The sequence below is a fragment of the Entelurus aequoreus genome, linkage group LG15 (assembly GCF_033978785.1).
Source record: "Entelurus aequoreus isolate RoL-2023_Sb linkage group LG15, RoL_Eaeq_v1.1, whole genome shotgun sequence".
NCBI lineage: Eukaryota > Metazoa > Chordata > Actinopteri > Syngnathiformes > Syngnathidae > Entelurus > Entelurus aequoreus.
In genome coordinates this window covers 7902639-7918630 of record NC_084745.1, presented here as the reverse complement: position 1 = coordinate 7918630, position 15992 = coordinate 7902639, and the positions used below count along the sequence as shown (strand labels likewise).

At 40.0% G+C, this 15992-nt stretch overlaps 1 protein-coding gene across 4 annotated transcripts in view; it reads left to right on the top strand.

Annotated features, from left to right (window-relative positions):
* The window catches only part of vipr1b (vasoactive intestinal peptide receptor 1b), an 80517-nt gene that overhangs the window by 2089 nt on the left and 62436 nt on the right, over window positions 1-15992 (top strand). The window contains exon 2 of one of the 4 annotated variants that reach the window (XM_062020686.1): window positions 1296-1392. The gene's annotated coding sequence lies outside the window, so the exon portion shown is untranslated. Of the gene's footprint in view, window positions 1-1262; window positions 1393-13759; window positions 13828-15992 lie in introns of those variants that run through there. The other 3 variants (XM_062020687.1, XM_062020688.1, XM_062020689.1) reach the window with 3 other exon arrangements.

Sequence of the window (15992 nt, the reverse complement as noted above, 5' to 3'; positions counted from 1 at the left end):
TTATTTCGATACTTTTCTAAATAAAAGGGAACACAAAAAATGGCATTATTGGCTTTATTTTAACAAAAAATCTTAGGGTACATTAAACATATGTTCATTATTGCAAGTTTGTCCTTAATTAAAATAGTGAACATACTAGACAACTTGTCTTTTAGTAGTAAGTAAACAAACAAAGGCTCCTAATTAGTCTGCTGACGTATGCAGTAACATATTGTGTCATTTATCATTCTGTTATTTTGTCACAAGTGGTAGAAAATTCAATCAATCAATCAATCAATGTTTATTTATATAGCCCTAAATCACAAGTGTCTCAAAGGGCTGCACAAGCCATAACCACATCCTCGGTACAGAGCCCACATACATGATAATTAATTATTAATCTACTTGTTAATTTACTGTTAATATCTGCTTACTTTCTCTTTTAACATGTTATATCTACACTTCTGTTAAAATGTAATAATCACTTATTCTTCTGTTGTTTACATTAGTTTTGGATGATACCACAAATTTGGGTATCAATCCGATACCAAGTAGTTACAGTATCATACATATTCAAAGTCCTCATGTGTCCAGGGACGTATTTCCTGAGTTTATAAACATAATATACATTTTAAAAAAACGACAGAAGATGTTGTGATGCCAAAAAATGTCGACAGAATCATAGTAATATCGCTCCTGTACTTGATATCATTATAGTGGATGTCAGGTGTAGATCCACCAGTGGCGTTTGTTTACATTTTGACGCCGGTGAGCTACGGTGTGTGGTGGAGCATGTTCAGCTGTTCCTCGTCCTGCAGTGATAATGATACTTGTAAGAAACTTACTTTATTTGTCGCCATGGAGACAAGGATTAGTGATTTAGAAGTAGCGACAACACTGCCGACGGGGGCTGGACTTTAGCCGCTTGCTAGCTAGCCATGTCTTAAAGCACCTCTTCCTGAGGGCGTTTCAGTGTTACAACTTCACCGTTTTTAAGCCAAAATGCGTCCATTCTCCCTTTTTCTGTCTACACACTGTGTCTACTTGTAAGTACTCCGTGTGTGTGCGCAGCCGAACATGCCCCGCTACTTTTCAGAGGCGGTATAGTACCGAAAATGATTCATTAGTATCGCGGTACTATACTAATACCGGTATACCGTACAACCCTAATTATAACCGGGAAACTTTTTTGGTCAAAATAAGTATATGAAATTTGCATAACGTTACATCCCTACAATGTTTTTACACACCATTAAAATATGTCTTCTACACCTGGACGAAAGAGAAGACCGATGGACATGTTTTACCTTTGCAAGGTCGACAACAACCCTGCGGCGCCATTTTCTCCGGTGAAAACACAACCAACTAAAAGAGCGCCATCTGCAGGCTAATCATCAGGACATCTACGCAACGGTAAGTAGGACTAAACTAATATTTCCAAATGACTCCTACTGTACTGAATTCCTGTTACTATTAAAGAAAGTAGAGAAGGAGCAAGACTGCTTACTCCAGTGTTTTTCAACCACTGTGCCGCGGCACACTAGTGGGCCGTGAGATACAGTCTGGTGTGCCGTGGGAGATTATCTAATTTCACCTATTTGGGTTAAAAATATTTTTTGCAAACCAGTAATTATAGTCTGCAAATGATGTGTTGTTGTTGAGTGTCGGTGCTGTCTAGAGCTCGGCAGAGTAACCGTGTAATACTCTTCCATATCAGCTAATTGCTTTGTAGATGTGGGAAACAGCGTGCAGGTAAAAAGGTATCTAATGCTTGAACCAAAAATAAACAAAAGGTGAGTGCCCGTAAGAAAAGGCATTGAAGCTTAAGGAAGGCTATGCAGAACAAAACTAAAACTGAACTGGCTACAAATACAACAAAAACAGAATGCTGGATGACAGCAAAGACTTACTGTGGAGCAAAGACGGCGTCCACAATGTACATCCCAACATGACATGACAATCAACAATGTCCCCACAAAGAAGGATCAAAACAACAGAAATTATTCTTGATTGCTAAAACAAGGTAGATGCGGGAAATATCGCTCAAAGGAAGACATGAAACTGCTACAGGAAAATACCAACAAAAGAGGAAAAGCCACCAAAATAGGAGCGCAAGACAAGAACTAAAACACTACACACAGGAAAACAGCAAAAAACTCCAAATAAGTCAGGGCGTGATGTTACAGGTGGTGACAGTACACCTACTTTGAGACAAGAGCTATACTGATGCATGCTTGGTTATGCTTTAAAGTCATATCCAACAATTGCGACAATGACTTTTGACTGTCAACTGAGTTTCGTTTTTTAATGATTCCTACTGGTGGTGTGCCTCCGCATTTTTTCAACGCAAAAAATGTGCCTTGACTCAAAAAAGGTTGAAAAACACTGGCTTACTCTACCAATACTTTTGTAGTACATATAGGCAAGCTTGTCCGCCAAACTAGAATAAAACTAGTTAGTTTTTTCATGTGGCCATTTTAGTCATGTATTACTCAACATTTGAAAAACTTGCTACATTTCAGCTAAAACAATAACACACAATAAGGTCAGTGTTGATTGTACTTCTTGAAATATTCATGGAGTTCAGGTCCTGTTGGGTATTTAGTTTTTGAGATGCTCTGCAAGAATAAATCATTCATAAAACTGCTTTCAAGGCGACTTCAAAGACGTGTTATGGGGGCGATATAGCTCGGTTGGTAGAGCGGCCGTGCCAGCAACTTGAGGGTTCCAGGTTCGATCCCCGCTTCCGCCACCCTAGTCGCTGCCGTTGTGTCCTTGGGCAAGACACTTTACCCACCTGCTCCCAGTGCCACCCACACTGCAGTGTTTCCCACACATTCATTTATTTGTGGCGGCCCGCCACGAAAGAATTACGTCCGCCACAAATAAAATAAAAAAACTTTTTTTAAATTTATTTATTTATTTATTTATTTTTTTGTGCTGTCCAGCTTCTCAGGCAAATCATATAGTTGATGTAGATGCCCATATAGGCTGTTCAGATTTACTTTACAAAAGAGAAGTGTAGGATACTTCTCTTGTTGCCTTATTTGTATTTGACCACTACTGTTTTCTGTTTATTTGTTACTGACTGTGGCAGGACACCTCTGCCTCTGTTTCACTTTATGTTGCTGGTAAATAATATGGTTGTAGTAGTAGGCAAAAGTTAAATTATTTAGTATGCACTAATTAAAGGGGCAGAGCTTTAAAGGCCTACTGAAAGCCACTACTACCAACCACGCAGTCTGATAGTTTATATATCAATGATGAAATCTTAACATTGCAACACATGCCAATACGGCCGGGTTAACTTATAAAGTGCAATTTTAAAATTCTCGCCACACTTCCGGTTGAAAAACTCTTTTGGATATGATTTATGCGCGTGACGTCACAAAAGCAACGGAAGTGGTTGGACCCCATCGGACCCGATAGAAAAGCCTCTTGTTTTCTTCGACAAAATTCCACATTATTCTGGACATCTGTGTTGGTGAATCTTTTGCAATGTGTTTAATGAACAATGGAGACTGCAAAGAAGAACGTTGTAGGTGGGATCGATCGGTGTCTTAGCGGCTAAGTACAATACTGTAATATCTGTGATATTTGCATTAGTGTACTGTCTTTAAGGGTTTGGGGAACGCGCATGCGCGAGTGAGTTGGCGGAGAACTTGTGTGTGTGAGCGTGAGTTTTGGCTAACAGCAGCTTGTGTATGTGTGTGCGTTACTTTTTGAACTACAACCAGTTACCGCTTTTTAATAAAGCGATTGAGCAGCGCTTCCTAGTCTGTGTGACTCCTTCTCCACTGCGGGGCATTACAATACTTACAGCAACACAACAAGGACTACTTACTACGCCTAGCCGATGCTTGCCGCCAAACCCACGGATGAAGTCCTTCGTCGTGCCGTTGATCGCTGGAATGCAGGTGAGCACGGCTGTTGATGGGTTTCTATCTTCATTTGAGAACGATGCTATCGCGCTAGCTCAGTAGCTAAGTGTGTCACCGATGTATTGTCTTGGAGATAAGTCACTTTAAATGTCCATTTCGCGTGCTCGACTCTCATTTTCAAGAGGATATAGTATCCGAGGTGGTTTAAAATACAAATCCGTGATTCACAATAGAAAAAGGAGAGAGTACATAGTTCTGTGAGGTGTGGTTGCTAAGTTGCTAAGTTAGCTTCAATGGCGTCATTAGCACAGCATTGTTAACCTTCGCCAGCCTGGAAATCATTAACCGTGTATTTACATGTCCACGGTTTAATAGTATTGTTGATTTTCTATCTATCCTTCCAGTCAGGGGTTTATTTATTTTGTTTCTATCTTCATTTGAGAACGATGCTATCGCGCTAGCTCAGTAGCTAAGTGTGTCACCGATGTATTGTCTTGGAGATAAGTCACTTTAAATGTCCATTTCGCGTGCTCGACTCTCATTTTCAAGAGGATATAGTATCCGAGGTGGTTTAAAATACAAATCCGTGATTCACAATAGAAAACGGAGAGAGTACATAGTTCTGTGAGGTCTGGTTGCTAAGTTGCTAAGTTAGCTTCAATGGCGTCGTTAGCACAGCATTGTTAACCTTCGCCAGCCTGGAAAGCATTAACCGTGTATTTACATGTCCACGGTTTAATAGTATTGTTGATTTTCTATCTATCCTTCCAGTCAGGGGTTTATTTATTTTGTTTCTATCTTCATTTGAGAACGATGCTATCGCGCTAGCTCAGTAGCTAAGTGTGTCACCGATGTATTGTCTTGGAGATAAGTCACTTTAAATGTCCATTTCGCGTGCTCGACTCTCATTTTCAAGAGGATATAGTATCCGAGGTGGTTTAAAATACAAATCCGTGATTCACAATAGAAAAAGGAGAGAGTACATAGTTCTGTGAGGTCTGGTTGCTAAGTTGCTAAGTTAGCTTCAATGGCGTCGTTAGCACAGCATTGTTAACCTTCGCCAGCCTGGAAAGCATTAACCGTGTATTTACATGTCCACGGTTTAATAGTATTGTTGATTTTCTATCTATCCTTCCAGTCAGGGGTTTATTTTTTTTGTTTCTATATGCAGTTAAGGCACGATGCTATCACGTTAGCTCGTAGCTAAAGCATTTCGCCAATGTATTGTCGTGGAGATAAAAGGCACTGAATGTCCATTTCGCGTTCTCGACTCTCATTTTCAAGAGGATATAGTATCCCAGGTGGTTTAATATACAAATCCATGATCCACAATATAAAAAGGAGAGTGTGGAATCCAATGAGCCAGCTTGTACCTAAGTTACGGTCAGAGCAAAAAAAGATACGTCCATCACTGCCTCTCAAGTCGTTCACTCTAACGTTCCTCATCTACGAATCTTTCATCCTCGCTCAAATTAATGGGGTAATCATCACTTTCTCGGTCCGAATCTCTCTCGCTCCATTGTAAACAATGGGGAATTGGGAGGAATACTAGCTCCTGTGACGTCACGCTACTTCCGGTACAGGCAAGGCTTTTTTTTTATCAGCGAGCAAAAGTTGCGAACTTTATCGTCGATTTTCTCTACTAAATCCTTCCAGCAAAAATATGGCAATATCGCGAAATGATCAAGTATGACACATAGAATGGATCTGCTATTCCCGTTTAAATTAAAAAAAATCATTTCAGTAGGCCTTTAAGAGACATTTTAGCTTTGATATTTTATAAGATATATTTTTTGTAAGAACCACAATTGATAAATATATTTCAGTGAATAACTTATTGTTCAAATCTGTATATAAATATGTACATAAAGTGTTGTAATTATATTGTAAAATGGATGGATGGATGGACGTTTTAAACAAAACTGTTATTATTAATTAGTAAGAATACATTTTTTGAGCCTTTTTAGAAAAAAATCACATCATTGTAGTAAATTATGCAAATTACTCGATGATGTCATGGTGACCACGCCCACAGCCACGCCCCCACCGCCACAGGTATCTTAGCAGTTTATGGGAAACACTGCATTGGTTTAAATGTAACTTAGATATTGGGTTTCACTATGTAAAGCGCTATATAAATATAATTCACTTCACTTATACTTTATATTTGAGTCAACCAAATTGACTGTAATCTTAGTCAACTACAATGTTGAGGAATTTAGTCGACCAAAACTAAATCAATTTACGTGATTAAAATATGACTAAAACTAAATTAAAAACTGCTGTCAACATTAACAGTAGAACGTCACATTTTCCACATTTTCTTTAAGTTACAGCTTTATTCCAAAATGGAATCAGTTATTTTTTTGTCCTCAAAATTCTACACACAATACCCAATAATGACAATGTGTAAAGATTTTGTATTGAGATTTTTGCAAATGTATTAAAAATAAAAAACTAATAAATCACATGTGCAAAACCAGTGAAGTTGGCACGTCAGACCACAGAACACCTATCCACTTTGCATGAGTCCATCTTTGATGAGCTCGGGCCCAGCAAAGCTGGCGGCGTTTCTGGGTGTTGTTGGTAAATGGCTTTCGCTTTGCATAGTAGTGTTTTAACTTGCATTTACAGATGTAGCGAGGGACTGTAGTTACTGACAGTGGTTTTCTTAAGTGTTCCTGAGCCCTTTTAGTGATATCCTTTACACACTGATGTCGCTTTTTGATGCAGTACCGCCTAAGGGATCCAAGGTCACGGGCATTCAATGTTGGTTTACGGCCTTGTTGCTTACGTGCAGTGATTTCTCCAGATTCCCTGAACCTTTTGATGATATTACCGACCTTAGATGGTGAAATCCCTAAATTCCTTGCAATAGCTGGTTGAGAAATGTTGTTCTTAAACTTTTGGACAAATTGCTCAGGCGTTTGTTGACAAAGTGGTGACCCTCGCCCCATCCTTGTTTGTGAATGACTGAGCATTTCATGGAAGCTGCTTTTATACCCAATCATGGCACCCACCTGTTCCCAATCAGCCTGTTCACCTGTGGGATGTTCCAAATAAGTGTTTGATGAGCATTCCTCAACTTTCTCAGTCTTTTTTGCCACTTGTGCCGGCTTTTTTGAGACGTGTTGCAGGCATCAAATTCCAAATGAGCTAATATTTGCAAAAAAATAAAGTTTTCCAGTGTGAACATTAAATATCTTGTCTTTGCAGTCTATTCAATTGAATATAAGTTGAAAAGGATTTGCAAATCATTGTATTCTGTTTTTATTGACCATTTACACAACGTGACAACTTCACTGCTTTTGGGTTTTTGTACATAAGTTTTGACAACCTTTGCGGTGAAGCTGAAAAGTGAGCTCAGGCGATTCCAGTTTCAACTGAGCATCCTTGACATGTTGCTACAGCTTCATTAGAGTCCACCTGTGCACAATTCAGTTGGTTCTTGCTGTTTTGATGATAGAGACGGTGAAAAAAAACCTTGTTTTTTTCCCCCTTGTGGTAGACACAAATCCATGTGGACACAAAATGGAGGAGGTGTCCACCGTGCAGGAATCCTTTCGGCTCCTGCTGCTCTTTGAGCGACTGGGAGGTCAGCAATGATGGCACCAAATCAATAACCCGCTGAGATGTTCAGCATCCTTTAGTGATTGCACCTACAACGTTGCTCTCCCACGCTAAACAAAGACAAGATGAGGACTTGACGTCCATCGACTGAAAGTGTTGTCACCAATGAAACAAACAAATATACTCACTTAACTGCAGAGAGTACCCGTCGTCTAGTAGATGGGAAGCTTTAATAGAGTACACTTTTAGAATAGAATATTGACTGAATAATAGATTACATTTTTAGAATAGATTTAACAAATTCTATTTTACTCTTCGATCATGATTATTGACTGAATAATAGATTACATTTCAAAACAACGGTAAAAATATTTACACGTGGAGTAAAAGGTATACAAAGTGGTCGTATGAAGTAAGCTCTGCTTCTTCCTACTCCTTTTCCAATATGTGATGTTTCTCCCTGTTGATGAATAAACCTTATTGCACTTTATTATTATACTTAGGGCTGGGCGATATGGCCTTTTTTAAATATCTGGATATTTTTAGGCCATGTCACCTACACGATATATATCTCCTTAGCCTTGAATGAACATTTGATGCATATAATCACAGCAGTATGATGATTCCATGTGTCTACATTAAAACATTCTTCTTCATACTGCATTAAAGGCCTACTGAAAGCCACTACTACCGACCACGCAGTCTGATAGTTTATATATCAATGATGAAATCTTAACATTGCAACACATGCCAATACGGCCGGGTTAACTTATAAAGTGCAATTTTAAAATTCCCGCCACACTTCCGGTTGAAAAACTCCTTTGGATATGATTTACCGTATTTCCTTGAATAGCCGCAGGGGCGTTAATTAATTTAAAACCTCCTGTCACTCCTGCGTTTACCGGAAACCGGCGGGATGGCCGTGCATGCGGTAATTATTTTAAAACCTCTTCTCACTCCGGCGTTTACCAAAAGGAATCCATAAAATTTAGGCGTGCGCTTTGAGTGTGATGTAAGCATACCATCATGAAAAGCACATTTAATTAAAAAAAACGTTATTATGGTCTTACCTGTACTTATAAATGGAGTCCATTTGCAGCTCCTTCTGACCAAAAGCATCGATAACTTGTTTATAGAAGTCTTCCTTATTTTCTTTCTTCAGTTTTAAAAGTCTCTGTTTCGATGGAGATATTCCTTTAATTATTACCTCCTGCTTCGATTGAAAGTCCAGTTTAGAAAACTGTTTTATTTTAGATACCGGTATGTAATCCTCCATGTTAGAAGTTCAGGCAGAGGAAAAAAAAAAATCTCTTGCTGCGTGTGTTCACTTCTTCTGCAGTACCGGAAGTCGCAAGAAGGATCACTAGCGCGGCAGCGCCCTCTACCACCAGGAGGCGGGAGTCATTTAATGACTTATACAGTATTTCACACACGCAGCTACGGTATATTAATAAAACATAGCTGCTTACTGTTCTCTTTAGCATACTGTACCGGTATTCAATAGCTTGGACCTTAAATCCTACTGAATAACTCTTTATCTTTTTTCCTTTGTGCGATTGTAAACTACTGAAAGCAGCTTCCTCCATTTTGAAAATGAGGACAGATGCGTCACTCGTGACGTAACGAATTTGACCCGGTGGAAGTTCTAGCCATATGCTAAATATTTTGCGAAACGAGTTTGACCCGGCGAAAATTATAGACATGCGATAATAAAATTAATATTTTGCGAAACGAATTTGATCCAGCTTCAATAATAAACCGGCGATAAGGCCAAGCATGCGTTAATTATTTTGAGAAACGAGTTTGACCCGGCAGTAATTCTAGACGTGCGAATACTATATTCCCTGCGCCAATTCAAGGAAATACGGTATGCGCGTGACGTCACAAAATCCACGGAAGTGGTTGGACCACATCGGACCGGATACAAAAACCTCTTGTTTTCTTCGACAAAATTCCACAGTATTCTGGACATCTGTGTTGGTGAATCTTTTGCAATTTGTTTAATGAACAATGGAGGCTGCAAAGAAGAACGTTGTAGGTGGGATCGATCGGTGTATTAGCGGCTAAGTACAATACTTACAGCAACACAACAAGGACTAGCAGACGCCTAGCCGATGCTTGCCGCCAAACCCACGGATGAAGTTCTTCGTCGCGCCGTTGATCGCTGGAACGCAGGTGTGCACGGCTGTTGATGGGAAGATGAGGGCTGGCTGGCGTAGGTGGAGCGCTAATGTTTTTATCATAGTTCTGTGAGGTCCGGTTGCTAAGTTGCTAAATTAGCCTTAGCGTCGTTAGCAACAGCATTGTTAAGCCTTACCAGGCTGAGAATTTTTAACCGTGTAGTTACATGTACATGGTTTTATAGTATTGTTGATCTTCTGTCTATCCTTCCAGTCAGGGGTTTATTTCTTTTGTTTCTATCTTCATTTGAGAACGATGCTATCACGTTAGCTCAGTAGCTAAGTGTGTCACCGATGTATTGTCGTGGAGATAAAAGTCACTTTAAATGTCCATTTCGCGTGCTCGACTCTCATTTTCAAGAGGATATAGTATCCGAGGTGGTTTAAAATACAAATCCGTGATCCACAATAGAAAAAGGAGAGAGTGTGGAATCCAATGAGCCAGCTTGTACCTAAGTTACGGTCAGAGCGAAAAAAGATACGTCCATCACTGCCTCTCTAGTCCTTCACTGTAACGTTCCTCATCTACGAATCTTTCATCCTCGCTCAAATTAATGGGGTAATCGTCGCTTTGTCGCTCCGAATCTCTCTCGCTCCATTGTAAACAAAGGAAAATTGTGAGGAATATTACCTCCTGTGACGTCACGCTACTTCCGGTACAGGCAAGGCTTTTTTTATCAGCGAGCAAAAGTTGCGAACTTTATCGTCGATTTTCTCTACTAAATCCTTTCAGCAAAAATATGGCAATATCGGGAAATGATCAAGAATGGATCTGCTATTCCCGTTTAAATAAAAAAAATTCATTTCAGTAGGCCTTTAATATATGCTCATTTTAAACTTTCATGCAGAGAGGGAAATCACAACTAAGTCAATTGACCAAAAGTGTATTTATTAAACAGTTATTAAGCAGTGGCACAAAAACATTCATGTCATTTCCAAAACAGAAAGTGCAAGATTGTCAAAGACATTTTAAAACAAGCTATTAGTGCACTTTTGTGCATGATGTCACTAAGATGACATATCATAAAACAACACTAAATTGTACAGAACACCACTGCAATAGTTTAAAACAAATAAAGTGCACTTCTGTGCATGATGTCACACTCAATAAGTGTCAAATAAAAATTAGCTGCATAACAGGAAATCAAATAGTGTATGTCCTTCGCTATGTGGTAGGTTCCTGCGGACGTAATCTTCTGTTGTTGACTATTTTTTTCATACTGTGTTGATGTGGAAATGGTTGCTCGGGCGATATTACCCCTTGCACCACAGCTAACGTTACCCATGCCGCTAACTCTCTGCTCCGCGAGGGCGTATACGTATGTGACGTATGTAAGAAGGTGTGCTTGTTTTATGTCTCTGTGAGAAGGAGAGACAAGAAAGATTGAGAAGAGCCTGTAGTGCATGGGTGTCATGGGGTGTATTTTGTAGCGTCCCGGAAGAGTTAGTGCTGCAAAGGGTTCTGGGTATTTGTTCTGTTGTATTACGGTGCGGATGTTCTCCCGAAATGTGTTTGTCATTCTTGTTTGGTGTGGATTCACAGTGTGGTGTGTATTTCTAACAGTGTTAAAGTTGTTTATATGGTCACCCTCAGTGTAACCTGTATCGCTGTTGATCAAGTATGAGTTGCATTCACGTGTGTGTGCGTACAGAAGCCGCACATATCTTGTGACTGGGCTGGCACGTTGTTAGAATGGATGAAAAGCGGACGTGACGACAGCTCGTAGAGGACGTTAAAGGCAGTGCCTTTAAGGCACGCCCCCAAGACTGTGGTCCGGGTGGACTACGAGATATAATGACTGATGAACACCTTCGTTCGATAATGAAGGTTGCCTCAGCTCAAAGCCTGAGCCCCGACATTAATGAACTAGCATCCAAGAAAAGATGGCAGGTATCTGGCTTGGGCACATCAGATTAGATCAGTGTGTTGCAAACAGAGCAGTTTAAAGTTACGAATGGTTGATTTATTCATTGTTATTTTATTTTCAAATGTATTAGCCTGTGGAAAAAGTTAATGTTGATATTTACCTCAGAAGGCTGCAAATAGAAAAGAGGCATTACATTTTTATTTAAATTGTATTTGATATGCCATTGATATTTTTTTATTATTATTATTATTTGAAACTCGATTTTGCATGTCACTATAAAGTTATATAAGCCTTGCTTGTTCAATATTCAATGCAAAACTTGTTTGGGTCCCTATTAAAAGGTTAATTTGTTCAACCTTGGCCCGCGGCTTTGTTCAGTTTTAAATTTTGGCCCACTCTGTATTTGAGTTTGACACCCCTGCTGTTGTGTAATGCCCGCAGCTAAAAGCAACGGCGTGGGAACGTATACTCCAATATCACGATATAGTCATTTTCTATATCGCACAAAGTCAAACCCGTGATATATCGAGTATATCGATATATCGCCCAGCCCTGATTATGCTGTATAATAATAACTCTATCAAACATCGCATTATCAAACTTGCTCACATTTCATCAACAAAAAGATATAACAAGAACACCGGCAGCTATCTCCATCTCCGAGTTGGGGAGGAGATCTTGCCCCAAATGGAGGAGTTCAAGTACCTGGGAGTCTTGTTCACGAGTGAGGGAAGAGTGGATCATGAGATCGACAGGCGGATCGGTGCGGCGTCTTCAGTAATGCGGACGCTGTATCGATCCGTTGTGGTGAAGAAGGAGCTGAGCCGGAAGGCAAAGCTATCAGTTTACCGGTCGATCTACGTTCCCATCCTCACCTATGGTCATGAGCTTTGGGTTATGACCGAAAGGACAAGATCACGGGTACAAGCGGCTGAAAGAGGAAGGTTGCGGTGGGTCTCTCCCTTAGAGATAGGGTGAGGAGCTCTGCCATCCGGGAGGAGCTCAAAGTAAAGCCGCTGCTCCTCCACATGGAGAGGAGCCAGATGAGGTGGTTCAGGCATCTGGTCAGGATGCCACCCGAACGCCTCCCTAGGGATGTGTTTAGGGCACGTCCGACTGGTAGCAGGCCACGGGGAAGACCAGGGACATGTTGGGAAGACTATGTCTCCCGGCTGGCCTGGGAACGCCTCGGGATAACCCGGGAGGAGCTGGACGAAGTGGCTGGGGAGAGGGAAGTCTGGGCTTCCCTGCTTAGGCTGTTGCCCCCGCGACCCGACCTCGGATAAGCGGAAGAAAATGGATGGATGGATGGATGGACCAGCAGCTAGATTATGTTGTTACTTCTTTAACACTTACACACAGGAAGTGTGTGCACATACACAAAACAGTCCAAGAGAAGCCACTGACTATTTGCAGTCATGTTGTTGTTATGATAGAATATATATTTAATAATGTTGTTATGATAGAATATATATTTAATAATGTTGTTATGATAGAATATATATTTAATAATGTTGTTATGATACAATATATATTTAATAATGTTGTTATGATACAATATATATTGAATAATATGTTGTTGTTATGATAGAATATATATTTAATAATGTTGTTATGATAGAATATATATTTAATAATGTTGTTATGATAGAATATATATTGAATAATATGTTATTGTTATGATAGAATATATATTGAATAATATGTTGTTATGATAGAATATATATTTAATGAAACACTTTGAAGCAAACACTGTCATTAGCTAACAACACACAAAGCTAACACGTGTGTCACGTGCGAGCGTAACGATGTCATTCCTTGCCAAATTCTCTTCTGGCCTCTCCTATCTCTCCTGCTCTGCTTCTGCTTTTCGTCTTGTCTGGTCTTTACGAACAAATTCGAATGACGATGGCAGTCTTTCAAGGAGCCCAAAGAATGCCTATCAAGATGGATGGGTTGGGCAGAGCTGTGAACACTCAATACTTTGGTGATCTCGGAAGTTATTCGGAAATTGACTAACATCTCGGAGAAGCTTTTCGCAATGCAAGACGAAATCATGATCAATTTAAGCCTCAGAATGGACAACTAGATCAGACAAACCATCGGAATGTGTTTGCTCGCCTAACAAAAACAATCCTTATCTACAATTCGCCTCCCTCTGCGACGGCTTTGTGCTGTAAACACCTCAGCGAGACCAGTGCAGTGGAAGAGGCCCTGAAATACACCCTGGGATGTTGACTCTGTTCCTGAGAACGCCGAGTGGAGCGACCTCCAGGCTTATGGACAATACATGCACCCGTGGACTACTACAAAACCCAAAAGCAGTGTAGTTGTCACGTTGTGTAATTTGTAAGTAAAAACAGAATACAATGATTTTGCAAATCCTTTTCAACTCATATTCCATTAAATAGACTGCAAAGACAAGATATTTAATGTTTGAACTGAAAAACTTCATTTTTTTTGGTGAAAATAATCATTAAGTTAGAATTTAATGGCAGCAACACATTGCAAAAAAGTTGTCACAGGGGCATTTTTACCACTGTGTTACATGGCCTTTCCTTTTAATAACACTCAGTAAACGTTTGGGAACTGAGAAGACATTTTTGAAGTGGAATTATTTCCCATTCTTGCTTGATGTACAGCTTAAGTTGTTCAAAGTTAAAAGTTAAAGTTAAAGTACCAATGATTGTCACACACACACACGAGGTGTGGTGAAATTATTCTCTGCATTTGACCCATCACCCTTGATCACCCTCTGGGAGGTGAGGGGAGCAGTGAGCAGCAGCGGTGGCCGCCCCCGGGAATAATTTTTGGTGCTTTAACCCCCAATTCCAACCCTTGATGATGAGTGCCAAGCAGGGAGGTAATGGGTCCCATTTTTATAGTCTTTGGTATGACTCGGGTTTGAACTCACGACCTCCCGATCTCAGGGCGAACACTCTAACCACTAGACCACTCAGTAGGTAGTCCGGGGGTCTCCGTTGTGGTATTTTAGGCTTCATAATGCGCCACACGTTTTCAATGGGAGACAGGTCTGGACTACAGGCAGGCCAGTCTAGTACCCGCACTCTTTTACTATGAAGCCACGTTGATGTAACACGTGGTTTGGCATTGTCTTGCTGAAATAAGCAGGGGCGTCCATGACAACGTTGCTTGGATGGCAACATATGTTGCTCCAAAACCTGTATGTACCTTTCAGCATTAATGGTGACTTCACAGATGTGTAAGTTACCCATGCCTTGGCCACTAATACACCCCCACCCACCCACCCAATTAAGACCACAGTTGAAGTTTTAGGGTACACTGATGGTGTCCCAAGTGGTCTTTGTGGACCTTAGGCAGACCTGTCCAAAGATAAGAGTGGGTGGATAAAGAAGATCCACAAGGCCTGAGGGGAGTCGTCCTTCTAGTGCTGCTCACATTTCTCTCTACAAGTTATGGACACAATATTCGAAGATGCGCCACACTGCAGAGGTGCATGATGCATCCTGTAATCATTCTGCTCTCTTCTTCTTCTTTTGTCCGCCCCACACTCTCTCGCTCAATTGGACGTCTCCATCCTCTCTTCCCACAGTATTGCTGCTCTGATTGCACCGCCGTCTTCCCTGCATAGCAAACACCACCCGAGTGCAGCGGTGCAGCAACACAGACACGAGGACTTTACGTCTTGTTTTATTTGAAATAACATACTAACTATCCATTCACATCCAGATTCTCACTCATCCTGATTGTAAATCCATTCATCCTTGTCAAAAATCCATTTCAAAACAATATATGTGTAACAATTTTTATTTGAATTTGTTTTTCAAACATTTTTAAGTCATCTCTAAGCAACCAGAAGGAGCTTTTCTAACCTTGTAACTAGGGATGTCCGATAATATCGGCCTGCCGATATTATCGGCCGATAAATGCGTTAAAATGTAATATCGGAAATTATCGGTATCGTTTTTTTTATTATCGGTATCGTTTTTTTGGTGTTTTTTTTTAAATTAAATCAACATAAAAAACACAAGATACACTTACAATTAATGCACCAACCCAAAAAACCTCCCTCCTCATTCACACAAAAGTGTTGTTTCTTTCTGTTATTAATATTCTGGTTCCTACATTATATATCAATATATATCAATACAGTCTGCAGGGATACAGTCCGTAAGCACACATGATTGTGTGTGCTGCTGGTCCACTAATAGTACTAACCTTTAACAGTTAATGTTACTCATTTTCATTAATTACTAGTTTCTATGTAACTGTTTTTATATTGTTTTACTTTCTTTTTTATTCAAGAAAATGTTTTTAATTTATTTATCTTATTTTATTTTCTAATTTTTTTTTAAAAGTACCTTATCTTCACCATACCTGGTTGTCCAAATTAGACATAATAATGTGTTAATTCCACGACTGTATATATCGGTTGATATCGGTATCGGTTGCTATCGGTATCGGTAATTAAAGAGTTGGACAATATCGGAATATCGGATATCGGCAAAAAGCCATTATCGGACATCCCTACT